The 6,000-nt window shown below is 48.7% G+C and overlaps 1 long non-coding RNA gene across 1 annotated transcript in view; it reads right to left on the reverse strand.

Moving 5' to 3' along the window:
- The window catches only part of LOC141141623 (uncharacterized), a 142,077-nt gene extending 136,324 nt beyond the window's left edge, over window positions 1–5,753 (reverse strand). The window contains exon 1 of the long non-coding RNA XR_012244173.1: window positions 5,645–5,753. This is a non-coding gene — a long non-coding RNA (uncharacterized lncRNA). The remainder of the gene's footprint in view (window positions 1–5,644) is intronic.
- Between the last annotated feature and the right edge of the window lie 247 nt (window positions 5,754–6,000).

A 6,000-nucleotide genomic window follows, 5' to 3' on the forward strand; every position in this document is an offset into this window, starting at 1 on the left:
TTTAAAGGCTAATATGCAAGTTATTGTCATAAAAAGTGTTTGGGGACCTGGGTCCTGCCCCAGGGGACATGGATCAATGCAAAAAAAAGTTTTAAAAACGGCCGTTTTTTCAGGAGCAGTGATTTTAATAATGCTTAAAGTCAATCAATAAAAGTGTAATATCCCTTTAAATTTCGTACCTGGGGGGTGTCTATAGTATGCCTGTAAAGGGGCGCATGTTTCCTGTGTTTAGAACAGTCTGACAGCAAAATGACATTTTGAAGGAAAAAACTCATTTAAAACTACCCGCGGCTATTGCATTGCCGACAATACACTTAGAAGTTCATTGATAAAAATGGCATGGGAATTCCCCAAAGGGGAACCCCGAACCAAAATTAAAAAAAAAAAATGACGTGGGAGTCCCCCTAAATTCTATACCAGGCCCTTCAGGTCTGATATGGATATTAAGGGGAACCCCGGCCAAAATTTAAAAAAAAAAATGACGTGGGGTTCCCCCTAAATTCCATACCAGACCCTTCAGGTCTGGTATGGATTTTAAGGGGAACCCCGCGCCAAAAAAAAAACAAAAAACGGCGTGGGGTCCCCCCAAAGATCCATACCAGACCCTTATCCGAGCACGCAACCTGGCAGGCCGCAGGAAAAGAGGGGGGGACGAGAGTGCGGCCCCCCTCCCTCCTGAACCGTACCAGGCCACATGCCCTCAACATTGGGAGGGTGCTTTGGGGTAGCCCCCCAAAACACCTTGTCCCCATGTTGATGAGGACAAGGGCCTCATCCCCACAACCCTGGCCGGTGGTTGTGGGGGTCTGCGGGCGGGGGGCTTATCGGAATCTGGAAGCCCCCTTTAACAAGGTGACCCCCAGATCCCGGCCCCCCCCCCCGTGTGAAATGGTAAGGGGGTACATAAGTACCCCTACCATTTCACGAAAAAAGTGGCAAAAATGTTAAAAATGACAAGAGACAGTTTTTGACAATTCCTTTATTTAAATGCTTCTTCTTTCTTCTATCTTCCTTCATCTTCTGGTTCTTCTGGCTCTTCTGGTTCTTCCTCCGGCGTTCTCGTCCAGCATCTCCTCCGCGGCGTCTTCTATCTTCTTCTCCTCGGGCCGCTCCGCACCCATGGCATGGGGGGAGGCTCCCGCTCTTCTCTTCATCTTCTTCATCTTCTTCTCTTCTTCTTTTCTTCTCTTCTTCTAATCTTCATTTTCTTCTCCGGGCCGCTCCGCAATCCATGCTGGCATGGAGGGAGGCTCCCGCTGTGTGACGGCGCTCCTCGTCTGACAGTTCTTAAATAATGGGGGGCGGGGCCACTCGGTGACCCCGCCCCCCTCTGACGCACGGGACATGACGGGACTTCCCTGTGGCATTCCCCGTGACGTCACAGGGAAGTCCCGTCAAGTCACCGTGCGTCAGAGTGGGGCGGGGTCACCGGGTGGCCCCGCCCCCCGTTATTTAAGAACTGTCAGACGAGGAGCGCCGTCACACAGCGGGAGCCTCCCTCCATGCCAGCATGGATTGCGGAGCGGCCCGGAGAAGAAAATGAAGATTAGAAGAAGAGAAGAAAAGAAGAAGAGAAGAGCGGGAGCCTCCCCCCCATGCCATGGGTGCGGAGCGGCCCGAGGAGAAGAAGATAGAAGACGCCGCGGAGGAGATGCTGGACGAGAACGCCGGAGAAAGAACCAGAAGAGCCAGAAGAACCAGAAGATGCAGGAAGATAGAAGAAAGAAGAAGCATTTAAATAAAGGAATTGTCAAAAACTGTCTCTTGTCATTTTTAACATTTTTGACACTTTTTTCGTGAAATGGTAGGGGTACATAAGTACCCCCTTACCATTTCACACAGGGGGGGGGCCGGGATCTGGGGGTCACCTTGTTAAAGGGGGCTTCCAGATTCCGATAAGCCCCCCGCCCGCAGACCCCCACAACCACCGGCCAGGGTTGTGGGGATGAGGCCCTTGTCCTCATCAACATGGGGACAAGGTGTTTTGGGGGGCTACCCCAAAGCACCCTCCCAATGTTGAGGGCATGTGGCCTGGTACGGTTCAGGAGGGAGGGGGGGCCGCACTCTCGTCCCCCCCTCTTTTCCTGCGGCCTGCCAGGTTGCGTGCTCGGATAAGGGTCTGGTATGGATTTTTGGGGGGACCCCACGCCGTTTTTTTTTTTTTTTTGGCGCGGGGTTCCCCTTAAAATCCATACCAGACCTGAAGGGTCTGGTATGGAATTTAGGGGGAACCCCACGTCATTTTTTTTTTTAAATTTTGGCCGGGGTTCCCCTTAATATCCATACCAGACCTGAAGGGCCTGGTATGGAATTTAGGAGGACTCCCACGTCATTTTTTTTTTTTAATTTTGGTTCGGGGTTCCCCTTTGGGGAATTCCCATGCCGTTTTTATCAATGAACTTCTATGTGTATTGTCGGCAATGCAATAGCCGCGGGTAGTTTTAAATGAGTTTTTTCCTTCAAAATGTCATTTTGCTGTCAGGCTGTTCTAAACACAGGAAACATGCGCCCCTTTACAGGCATACTATAGACACCCCCCAGGTACGAAATTTAAAGGGATATTACACTTTTATTGTTTGACTTTAAGCATTATTAAAATCACTGCTCCTGAAAAAACGGCCGTTTTTAAAACTTTTTTTTGCATTGATCCATGTCCCCTGGGGCAGGACCCAGGTCCCCAAACACTTTTTATGACAATAACTTGCATATAAGCCTTTAAAATTAGCACTTTTGTTTATTCATGTTCGTGTCCCATAGACTTTAACGGTGTTCGCGTGTTCGAACGAACTTTTTTCCTGTTCGCATGTTCTGGTGCGAACCGAACAGGGGGGTGTTCGGCTCATCCCTAATTGTCACACAATTGGCATCATAAATACAATGTAAAAAATATAATAGTTCAGTTCAGTGTGGGTAAAAATATATGAAATAGAATAAAAAGTTATAAAGCTGTAGTAAGCTTATGAAAGCATGTGTGCTTCATGGCTGCTGTCTGTCTCCATGCTGTCTTGTGTGTCGTTCAAGAAGAAACAGGAAATGACGTTCTTATGCCCCGTACACACGGTCGGACTTTGTTCGGACATTCCGACAACAAAATCCTAGGATTTTTTCCGACGGATGTTGGCTAAAACTTGTCTTGCATACACACGGTCACACAAAGTTGTCGGAAAATCCGATCGTTCCAAACGCGGTGACGTAAAACACGTACGTCGGGACTGTAAACGGGGCAGTGGCCAATAGCTTTCATCTCTTTATTTATTCTGAGCATGCGTGGCACTTTGTCCGTCGGATTTGTGTACACACGATCGGAATTTCCGACAACGGATTTTGTTGTCGGAAAATTTTATCTCCTGCTCTCCAACTTTGTGTGTCGGAAAATCCGATGGAAAATGTCCGATGGAGCCCACACACGGTCGGAATTTCCATCTGAAAATCCGACCGTGTGTACGGGGCATTAGTCTTCTGGCAGCATTCAGCTGTGCCAACTTGTCAAAGTGTCTTGTGAACATGTCAGTGTCATCTATCCTTGTGTCTGTGTGTGTGTGTCTGTCTGTGTGTCTGACTGAGTGACCTTCAATATGGAAGCATTGGCTTTATATGTTACATGTGAACGTGTGAACGTCATAACCTCACACCAACTTAGAACCTTGTATGGCACATATTCATTTCTGCTAACTTCACCAATATGCTATCCAAGAGAAGATTCTAACTCAGAGTCATATATAGCATAGGATTGACAAGCCCACATGTAACACTCCATACTTGAAGTAATGGGCTGATCATGTAATGTCATATAACCAAACATCTACATAATATGAACACATTTTACCAACTTTACATTAAGTAACTATATACTAGTACTTATTAATATGACTGGAACTACAAACTAACTTAACCTAACAGGATATAATCCACAATGTATATTCCTTTAGCTACGTGGACACGTGTCTATTTTCGTCTTCTCATGACATTCTATACCAAGATACCTTAAATGTTATACTCAAATTGGCTACACCAGAAAAATCCAGCAATGCTCAGCTTTAGGTGAAGAATCATGTCAAATCAATTGATCCAGGCCATTCACACATACTCTACCGTATTTATCGGCGTATAACACGCACCCCAATTTAGGAGGGAATTTTAAGGAAAAAAAAACTTTTAGGAGGGAAGTTGAAGGAAAAAAAACTTACATTTAAATGCCCATCATTGCAGCCTTCCCCAGTGCAGTCTTGTTAGTGCAGCCATGTCAGTGCAGCCTTGTTAGTGCAGCCTTCTCAGTGCAGCCTTGTTAGTGCAGCCTTGTCAGTACAGCCATGTCAGTGCAGCCATGTCAGTGCAGCCTTCCCCAGTGCAGCCTTCCAGAGTGCAGCCTTTCCCAGTGCAGCCTTCGATCCCCTGTCCTGAGCTTTAAAATCGCCGACCGCGATTTGAAAATGGCGCCGCCGGCGCCGAAATACACCGAGCCGGTCCTCGGCTCTTTCCGGCGGCTCTCGTTCACTTTCGGCTCCACTCGTAGTCCCGAGCGGAGCTATACGAACCTAGCCGAGTAGGTTCGGATAGCTCCGCTCGGGACTACGAGTGGAGCCGAAAGTAAACGAGAGCCGCCGGAAAGAGCCGAGGACCGGCTCGGTGTATTTCGGCGCCGGCGGCGCCATTTTCAAATCGCGGTCGGCGATTTTAAAATTGTGACAGCTCGGGATCGCAGGGGATCAGCGTATAACACGCACCTGCGACTTTCCCCTGATTTTAAGGGGAAAAAAGTGCGTGTTATACGCCGATAAATACGGTATTTATCATGATTAATCATAAAACCAAATATGTTTTGCAAGCTTGCCATGAATATAATATTACACCTATAAGTGCCGAATTATGAATTTGGAATAATATTCTAACACACTGATGGGCTACACTGATGGGCATTGATTGACAGCAGTGATGGGCATTGATTGGCAGCACTGATAGGCGGCACTGATTGCCAGCACTGACTGGCATCGCTAATGGGCACTGATTGCTGCCACTGGTGGGCACTGATAGCTGGCAATGGTGGGCACTGATTTGTGACACTGTTTTGCAATATTGTAATCAGGGCACTGATGATCAGTACCCTGATTACACTCCTAGATGTCCCCCTGTGTGGAGATGCCGCTGATCGGCTCTCCTCGCCACACACTCTCATAGTTGCCAACATTGTAAAAAAAAAATGTGGGACACTTTTGTGGCTGTAGGCGGAGCTGTCCAATAATTAGGGGGCGGGGCATTCACCAGCAGGCGTGGCCTATCAAAAACAGATAAGTGCGGCGCGCTTTGCGCGCCGCGCCGAAAAATGGGCGTGGTTTACGCGAAATTGTGGGCGTGGCTTAAATGGGCGTGGCTCTAGAGGGTGTGGTTAGAGTCTGAAATGAATGAGGGATGGAGAGGGGGAGAGAGGGGGAGAGAGAGGGAAATGACGGGACAGCAGCCCCAGATCCTACACAATAAAAAATATGTGTATTCTAGAAAGTTTAACAATCAGCAGATAAAGATACTCCAAACACCTGGTGTTAATGCTTCAATCATCCCGGCACCATGGTTGTTATGGTGTCAGGATGATTGAAGCGCATTATTTCTATTATTACATTGTAATATAAAATGAAATCATTCAACTCACCATAATGCAGAATCAGTGGGATCCCTGAGCGTGTCACCTGCCACGTCGCCTGACACCAGCCGTCCGTCCTTGCTTCAGATGTCCGAGCAGAGTCCGTCCTTGCATCAGGTGCCCCCAGCGGAGCCCCCCTCACACCAGGAGTCCCCGGCGGAGCCCCCCTCACATCAGAAGTCCCCAGCGGAGCCCCCCCTCACATCAAGAGTCCCCAGCGGAGCCCCCCTCACATCAGGAGTCCCCGGCGGAGCCCCCCTCACATCAGGAGTCCCCGGCGGAGCCCCCCTCACATCAGGTGTCCCCGGCGGAGCCCCCCCTCACACCAGGAGTCCCCGGCGGAGCCCCCCTCACACCAGGAGTCC

The sequence above is a fragment of the Aquarana catesbeiana genome, linkage group LG04 (assembly GCF_042186555.1).
Source record: "Aquarana catesbeiana isolate 2022-GZ linkage group LG04, ASM4218655v1, whole genome shotgun sequence".
Lineage (NCBI taxonomy): Eukaryota > Metazoa > Chordata > Amphibia > Anura > Ranidae > Aquarana > Aquarana catesbeiana.